This window comes from Bidens hawaiensis, unplaced genomic scaffold (assembly GCF_021521415.1).
Source record: "Bidens hawaiensis isolate Kalapana, Puna unplaced genomic scaffold, B.hawaiensis_p1.1 tig00027569_1, whole genome shotgun sequence".
NCBI classification, from domain to species: domain Eukaryota; kingdom Viridiplantae; phylum Streptophyta; class Magnoliopsida; order Asterales; family Asteraceae; genus Bidens; species Bidens hawaiensis.
The window spans coordinates 205,799-215,654 of record NW_027494469.1 but is presented as its reverse complement, the minus strand read 5'-3'; positions in this window follow the sequence as shown (position 1 = coordinate 215,654).

Below are 9,856 nucleotides of genomic sequence, written 5' to 3'. Positions count from 1 at the left end.
CAGGTCTAATGGTTCATTTATGTTATATTATTTCTTATTCATTGCATTGTTTATTTATAAAATATTTTCTTTTTATGTTATAGACATAGTTTAACATATTTTGTAATATCTGAGGGTAAAAAACTTATGTCAAATATTTGTGTTAACTGAATGCGTAATTTATATTTTATATTATTTGTTGATATGTTTTCCACCCGTGTATAACACGGGTTATATCCTAGTGTTTATAATACGCTTGGATATATTTTGATCCATTTATGTATTCATTTATACAATGAACATTAAATGAATTATTTACTTAATTTTTATATTTGTTCTTTTGTGTTAATTTAAGTATGTTTATTTATATTCGTTTATGTTACTGAATTGCCCATAATGGTAATTCAGACCCATTTATGTTTGGTTATGTTTGTTTATATTCATTTTTTGGATGAAACATTGAATGAATCATCTATTTAATGTTTTATATTTGTTCGTTTATGTTCATTTGTTATAATTTAGATATTAATTTGTGAAATGTTTTCTTTAAATTAAACGTAAAAGAAAAAATGATAACTAATGTAACTAAATCCATATAGAAAAATTACATTAGGGTTTAATAATGAAAATGCTTCTCAAATTAATGAGATATTATAACCTATTTAAGGGCTATAGTTTGATGAGACCAATGACTCGCTTATTTTGTTTACTATAAAATTGTTCCTTAATTATTAATAATATCCTATTTTAAAAAAAATATGATATTACAAATTTTTAGTATATCTAAATCCTATTTTATAGGATTTGCATATCAAATCTTTGGTGAGATGTTATAACCCGTTTATTGGCTATTCGGGTTTGGTAAGACACATGCCCATAAATTCAGGTCAAATGCATGAGAGGTCTTCATTTACAAATGAAATATACAAAGGAATGGAGTGAATCATTGCCATTCCGTTGACTTATTTGGTTACATGTAAGGATGGAATGATCATCATTTTATTATTAGTTTTATTAATAATATTATAATTATATTAATAATATTGTTAGTAATAAGAATACTCAGAATAACTGGTTTTAAAAAAAATGCACATTACAGCAAAATCTTCAAGCCAAATTGTGACATTCGTCAATTTTTCGATTCGATTTTGTATTTGTAAACCCGACCCGTTGGGTCATTTCGATGTATTATTTATTATTAATAAAAGCATTCCCGACATTTATCGTTCAATGTTCGTGGTGTATCGTTGTTATTCAATTGTTTATGAATTCCCGAGCCTTATCGATAATCGAGCTAAATGCAAGAAGAACCAAATTATTTAACATAAATTAACAACTCAAAGTTCAAGGGGTAAAACTAAAATTATAAATATTAAATCTGTTTGTATAACAATTTATAATTCGGGGACTAAATTGTAAATTCTATTTAAAAGATAATATAATATATAAACCATCCCAACCCCCGCCCCCTCTTGCCCGTTTTTCCGGCCACCGTCGCCGATGGCAACGCCGGAGATCCCAAAACCTCTAAAACATCAATCTTTGACCCGAAAAAGTAGTATAACGCGTTATGTCATCAATATCTATCATATTAATTAACTTATACAGCCTGTAGCCGCAAATCAAACCCGCGATTTTCGCCGAAATTTATGGCTAAATCAAATTAATGCAAATATTGCGTATACGCTCTTCCATCCGGTACAAATAGAACCCAAACCTTCATTCCATCTCGCTCACAAACTTCTTTCTCTCCAAAACACTCTAACTTGGCCGTAACCCTCCGTCAAGTTACCGGCTCCGGCAAGTTCATCTTCTCCGACGAATCAACACCTTAACGGGTAATTAATATATAAATATGATTAGTTTTGATCCAACAAAAGAAACCCCTAATGTAATTTGACCAAACATGGACAGATTCTTCAATTGGAAACCTAGGGTTCCGAATGAAGAAGATGAACCTGGACAAGTGAATATAATTATTATTTATCATACTTAAAACGAATTCAATACATACAGCAACTGGTTAGAATGTCTAAGCAATGTTGGTCAAACCCGGGTTCGAAACCTGGGTCACACGTCCTTCTTTGTTTCTTTTTAAACAGTTTATATTATTATTATTAGTTAAAACCTTTAAAATCTGTTATATATATATATATATATATATTTAAAACCGTGTTCTAAACGAATGTCCCACCTAGAGTAGATGGTTAACACAGAACTTATACCACCAGGACCTGGGTTCAAAACCCGGGTCAATCCCATATTTTTTTATTAAACAATTTCCAGTTTATTTATAATAATTAAATCATTTTAATCAATTAAAAATCAAAATAAATTTATAAAAACCTTTTTAAATTAAATAAAAATTATGTAAATTAACTATAAAATATATCTCACCATTTTAAACTTAAAAACCAAGTTTTCCGTTTTCGTAAGCCGTTATTAAAAATCGTTTACTAATCGTAACGTAGACTTTAATTTTGTAAAAATCGTTTCGTCAATGCAATAATTATATTTACGCTTTATAAACAATAGTTCAAGTATTTCAAACGTGTAAACTTCATATTCCCACCGTTAGAATACTTAGATCATATTAATAAACGAATTTCCGTTAAAACATAAATAACAAAATTATAATAAAAAATATAAAAATAATATAAAATAATTCCTTACAAGTTATACAATAAAACAATCCCGTACGATTATCGATTAAGTCTCGTTTTATCTAATCTAGTTAGTGCGGATCGCTCGTTTCGGCTTTCATGACGCGTTCGATTCTTTGCCATTTTTCAACGCCTTCAAGTTCTCCTTTTTGTTGCAATTCATAAGGTGAGTTTTCACAACCCCTTTTTAAATGTTTTAATGTTTTGGGGTAGCATATGTATCCATTATAAAATTCAAGTATTATTACTTCGATTACTTACAAACTACAATTCAATCATGGACTTGTGTGCTTATTTGTTTAATTGTTATATACGTGGAATTCAAGTGGTTGTCTCATTAAGTATGATCATACGCCCCCCTTTGCACTCAGGTCCATTTATATCGAGTGAAAAAGGGACCTCATTATCCGAGTACGTTGGAAGCCCCAACTGCAAAGGACATTCGTTTGTTCTTTATACTCAGGTCCATTGCATCGAGTGTAAAAAACCCTTATGTGCTTTTCACAAGTTTTCATGGAATTGTATGGATTTTACGTAGTATTTAAACTGTGAAAATCTCACAAGTTATATTTATAGCTAACTGTATTTTATACATATGTTACAGGTATCGTGATTAGAGGATGAAGGACTAGAAGACATTTAGTTTTATAGGTTATTTAAATAAACAATTTATTATTATTGTCCAACTTTGATTTGAATGTACTTGTTATGTATTTAAAACTTGTGTTACATGATGCTTTAATGAATTAATGTTATTATGGTCACAAAATAGTGTCACGTGTGTCTGAACAATCTGTATGTCACACTCGGGCGTTTCCACTTAAGCCGGGGTGTTACACAAATAAAAATAATCGTAAAAACGTTAAATTACGCGTGCGTATTGTGAAGTGCTAACTCGCCAAATATAAAAATAAAAATAATAATAATAATATAATAATATCATAATAATTCTAATAATATAATAATTATAATATACAAAATAACGATAATAATAATACACTATTCTTGATAAGGGTCAAGTTATTATACAAAGGGCGACAAAAATGAGAAGGATTTGTAGTCACATAAAAAAACTAATCAACAAAATATAAAAAAAATAATAAAAAAATCATAACTCAAAATTTAATAAAAAAAACAAAAAAAATTAAAAACACAAATATTTTCACTGTCTTCCTCATTCGGAGGATCCCGATGCTGGTAATTTTTTTATTATTTTTTAATTTTATTAAGTATTTCTTTAAAATTAATACTAATATTATAAATAATTTTAATTGTAGTCAACTTTCAGCGAAGTGGAATATTTTGGACCAATATATTTAAAAATTGGGCCAAGCTTTCGGGTGCGAGGCCAGATTAACAGGATAAAAAATGCAACATCTCAGATTTTTCATATTTGTATTCGTTTATGTTTAACCCAATTCAGGATTTTATTTGGATCTTTCGTTATCATTAAAACACGCATTTAGTTTGTAGTTATTGGTAGTAAATTCATTTTATACTAATATGTCCTCTGAACATGTCAAACAACCTTTAAAATTACTTAAAGCGACTAAAATTTGCGTTTATGAAAGTACATGGACTAATTTTGCCAATTCTTTCCTATCATCGACTGAATTAATGAAACTTAAGTTCTAATATATGCTAATTAACTTTTTAAAACATCCCAATTCGTTTTATTGTTGTCAAAGCTGAAATTTGTTAGCTATTATACCCGATTTTCTCATTAATAGCTTATTTCATTTTCTAATCGAGTTGATTACTTCATAATTGCATTACAATTCTCAATACTTAATCAAAACATATTTCTAACCCTAAATAATACTGAAACTCAGCCATCTCTCCTACATTACGCGAAATCCCTCTCCCCCATTATCAATTTCTTCAAGATTATTCAAGTTCTTCAAGCCTCCGTTCACTTTCAAGCTTCAAGACTCTTTGACCTCGTTTATCTCCTTGTTCCTTAATCTTTTCAGGTAAGTTGTCTTATGATAAAACGCTCATTTTCATATCATAAAAAAAATCCCTCAATCAATTTCAGTAATTGAGTGAGTCTCGGTGGTCAATTTGATCCCGACCCGTTTAAGGGTATGATAGTCAAATCCTCCAACTATTCGATTTCTCTATCTTCTTGTCAAAGCTAGCTTTCGGGCCAGAAGACTTTTTTGTTCACCATGAAATTTGAGTGTACTGGTAAGAACCTAGCTCTCGACTCAAAGTTCAAATTCTGAACAGTACCAGCTCGCTTAAATATTAAAAATCTCATCTTGAGTTTTACATATCCAATTAACCTGTTTCCAGCGGATATGTTCTCGTTTTTAATTCTAGTTTAATGAAAGTTCCAGGTAAGTTCATGTCGGATCAGTCAGCACGTTAAAGGCTCGGGATTCGTTTATTATACATATTTTATTGTTTAGCTCACCAATCATTAAGGTGAGTAATCAATCACTCCACTATTTTATTGTTTTCAAAATAATTTTGGCGACTTTATGCGTACCATATTATATTAAACATACTATTATCTCAGTTTATTTATTTCATTTAAACTAGCAAATCATAACTTGTTGTGTTGAACGATTAAATGTTACTTGCTTATTTGCTTACCTTTTTATTTTATCGCATCCGGAGATGTCTATCATAATGTATCGCATTAAGTATGATCATACTCCGTCTTAGTAGCCAAAGCCTAATTCGCAAGGCAATGGTCAACTGACACCATGATTTGTATTTCTTTGGTCTTAGTAGCCAAAAGACAATTCGCAAGGCAATGGTAAGCCAACACCAGTTATTTGCTTGTTATTTGTTTAATATTTAATTTTTTATACTCACAATATTGATTTGCCTATTTATTTTACATATTATATTCATTATCAAAAAATTTGATGATTACTTACTCAACATGTGTTGTTGACAAATATATTTATTTTGTATGCATATTGCATGCTATTCTTTAATTGGTTTTAGTGAAGGTTGAAGATTATTTAAAAAAGACTTTAGGTTATAAATAAAAAAGAAAAGTTGACATTACATTGTTTGTTTATGGTTATATTTGTAATTGATTGAGACTTATGTACTTGGTTGAAATTAAATAATATATTGTCATATAAATTTTGCAAGGTAGTGTTTTGTGAGCTGTGAACCAACAGTTCGTATCCCGACATTTCCGCTATAGGTTGGGGTGTGACATATAAGGTGTTTAAGCCTATTGGAGGGTTATAAACTCAGATTGCCAAAAATTCGGTGGCATCCACAACCGGTTAAGCAGTAGCAAATGGGGTAGTGGCAAAAACGGCGCCGACATCCAACGAAAAGCGTTATTTGAATATCGAGCTTCTGGGAATGTGTCAGTTAAGTATTTAAGTTCTTGGGTGGATCTTCAGAAACACCCAAAATTGCTCAAATTACCCATCTGTCCAGTCGCTCGGCGATTCGGTGAATCATCCCGGCTGTCAAAAAGGTCGAAGACCTCGTCTTCCACAAATCCGAGCACACCCATCTCCGGCTCCAATGCTCGTAACTTCAACCTCGTTGACGAAAACGAGGTTAAGTTAGGGGAAGACGACAATGTACAAGAGTTTCCCCGACCCCTGGGAGACGAAGTAAACACAAAGAGGAAAATATGGAGGGTTCGTCGTCGACATGAGCCAAGGAGGGGACTTGCGAAGACGTGGAGTGGCTACAAGATATGTTCGACCGTTTTGAGACCGATAGTCTGAATCGTCATGCTACCATCGAAACCAATGCATGGTTATCCGATTTATATGCATTGCGGCAAATGGAATGAGACGTCCATTTCCTTCGCTCAATCGGCCAAACCGAAGCGGCCGTAGAATTGGAAGAAAAACGAACACAAAAATACGCGACGTATACGGCCTACAACATTAGTTTTAGTGTTTTTTTTATTTTTGTTATGTATTTATTAATTTTAATACTTTTTTTTAACTTTAATGTATTTTTATTTATTTATTTATTTTATTTGTTTATTTTAATTATAAAATGAATAAAAAAATAAAATGACATGGCGATGCTATGGGGCGATTTTGGGCTACAAACCACTACACCCTAAAATGAAAATCACCCCCGGCTGACGTGATGTCACATGTCAAAAATTGCACCTCAATATAGCCCATCAACTACAAAATAGCCTTAAGCAAATACATGTATATGCCAATTATCTTCTGCGAAGAACTTTGTACTTTTTCTTCTTGGAACAAAGTTGAAAACACATGTTGATGTTTAAGGTAGAATGCTTTAAATGAAAATGTTGTGATAGATTAGTTGTGAAGTCACTACAAACCCGAAAGGCTCATGTGTAAGGAGTGATCAATATGCATGTTTGGTATAATGTAAATAGTAGGAGGCAAGCTTGAACATTCAAAAAACAAAAAAAATATATGCATGTTTGATAACCTTATCTTACTACTCTAATAAAAGAGTACCATATTTTGCCATTTGTCATGCTCTCATGACTCTCCCTTTTCTAACTCATATCCATTAGATAAATCAAATTAATTTAATTATGCATATAATATATTAGCAATTATATTGTATTAACTTTTAAGATTGTAACTTGTAATTAAGTATCGAATTTGACTTAATAACTCTTCAAAAGTCAAAACAATACTGACGACTAAAAATGTTGATCTTTTAAAATAAAGTTTATCTGTTTCAATTAAAATCTAGATTTGTTTTGCTTGGAATTTTTTCTATGGGGATTTAACTTTTTGGAATATTTTCTATTTAATTATTTTTCACTAATGCTTGGATTTCAACTTTAATTTTCAAAAGAAATGATCTTTTATTTTCGTCAATAGCTTATGATTATCCTATCCTTGGTTTGTTAATTGCCTAAAAGAATGGTGAACTAACACTTTTTCAATTGATATTTTAAACTTTTCATGGTCAGTCAACACTTAAATTGATAATTCAAATCAATTGATATTTTGATTTGTTTAGTCTTACTTAAATTTGTTTGTTTAATTTATTCAATAGCATCAAGAATCCGACTCCATTATTGTTGGTGCATCCGCGAACACATTTAGTGTAAAGGTATGTCACTTTTCATTTTAAGTTATTTTCCTTTATTATACAACAACAATAAGTTATTAAACAACATTTGCTATTTACCGCTTCCTTTTTAAATAGTAGTTGACACATTTGTTACTAGAGGTGCGCAAACCAGTTTTCGGTTTAAACCCGAGCAATTCATTGAACGTCCGGTTCTTTACACTTTAAAGGCCTATATTTTATAAAGAAGTTTTGACAGATTGTATAGATCATCATCTTTTTTTATAACCTTGAGAAACTTTCAACCAAAGCATTACCAAAAAATCTTATACTTACCATATGCTACCAATAGATTTGGGTTTTCACGTACGTCAACCAACACTTACGTCAATTGATATTATCCAATCAGTGTTGGTATCTATGTATTGATACTGCCATTACGGCTGGAACGAATTACCATATATTGATTTCCAATTGATATTTCATATTTTCCTTTACAATAAATTGATTTCCAAATTTCAATTGGGCATTACATGGAATGGTTAATGAGCTATAAATGGATATGATATGTGAGATATAAATTAGTTTTGAAGCTGACGTATATAGACCAATGTTGTAAAACTCCCGAGTAGGCGTCCGAGTACTCCCCGATTACTCCCCGCCTAGATAGACTACTCCCCGCCTCGGCCGAGTACTCCATAGGTATTTTCCGAGTAATCCCCAACTACTCCCGAGTACTCACAACTCCCAGTCGACCGCCTAGGACCGCCTAACGACTTTTACAAATAGACAGACAGGTTTTAAACCTGTTTTTGACTAACCGGTTCCAAAATATCTTTCTTATTGCAACATAAGCAATTGTTAATATCATTATTATAATTACAATCATATTTTCCTTTACAATAAATTGATTTTCCTTTAGGTACTCGTGTAGTTGAAGCAAAAATTATTTCTGGAACTAATGTTGGACATAGAGTTTTGATCCATAGCTCACCACTGACTCCAACAGACAACAAAATAACATATAAGTTTTAAAGACGACAGTTTCCCCTTGCACTATGTTTTGCGATGACCATAAACAAAAGCCAAGGTCAATCATTATCTAGGGTTAGTTTGTACCTGAAAGAACCGGTGTTCTCACATGGACAGCTATATGTCGTCTTGTCAAGAGTTACAAGCAAGTGTGGGCTAAAGATTCTGATTCTTGATAAAAAGGTAATATGACCAATACAACCACAAATGCAGTGTACACGGAAATTTTTTCTTATTTATAAAATAGTTGCGTAATGTTTGTTTTGTAATTCCTGTAATTTTAATGTAATTTGTAATTGGATTAATAATATATGATAATTGTGCTATGTGTTATTGATTGTATTTTGTCTAATGTTTAAATATTATAATTTTTATTGATTCTCCGTGTAATACGCGGGTCTCAAACTAGTTACCTATATATGTTTTACTCTTAATACCTATGCACACGTAGTATTGGCTTGTATACAATTCAAAAAACAGAGAACATATACTTACAATACTATTGACTTGTGGACACAAATGTTGCACCAAAACTCTAGGCATGCGTGGTTTTTCTTGAAACCTTTTTTTATTGCAAACTAAAAAATGTTTCAGTGACGAGTATGTTACACTGACTAAATCTAAGTTAATACAACTCTGGAGTTGTATAAAATATATGACTATGAGATAAGCATGTACAGATTCAAAATGTTTTAAAGGAACTATATTAATCAGTTTTTTTTTTTTGCTTATTTATTTTAGGTTGTAATAGTAATTATGAAAAAAAAAATCACTTGAAAGTTGAAAGTGAAAAGATTTGAAACCAACATGTATAATATATTGGTAATTCTTTTAATACATAATAATAATGTTGGTTGGTTACGGAGATGGTTGCTTACTAAACAAATTAACATTTTTTTGAATGATGAAAGTTTACATACTTTTCCCCTTGGCCTACTTAAAAAGTACATATCATAGCTTGAGACATCTAACAACTAAATCATTGTGAACCTTTTTTTTAATCAAAAGGTAATTTAACCTTTATGAAATCTTCAACGGTTCAAAGGGTTTTAAACTTATAAACGCGTTCATTCAGTTATTATATATAAGATTTTCATACATGCTTCAAACAGGGCCGGCTTAACGTCTTCGGAGGCCTAAAACTAAATAAAATGTTGAGGCATTTTCATTTTTTTCTT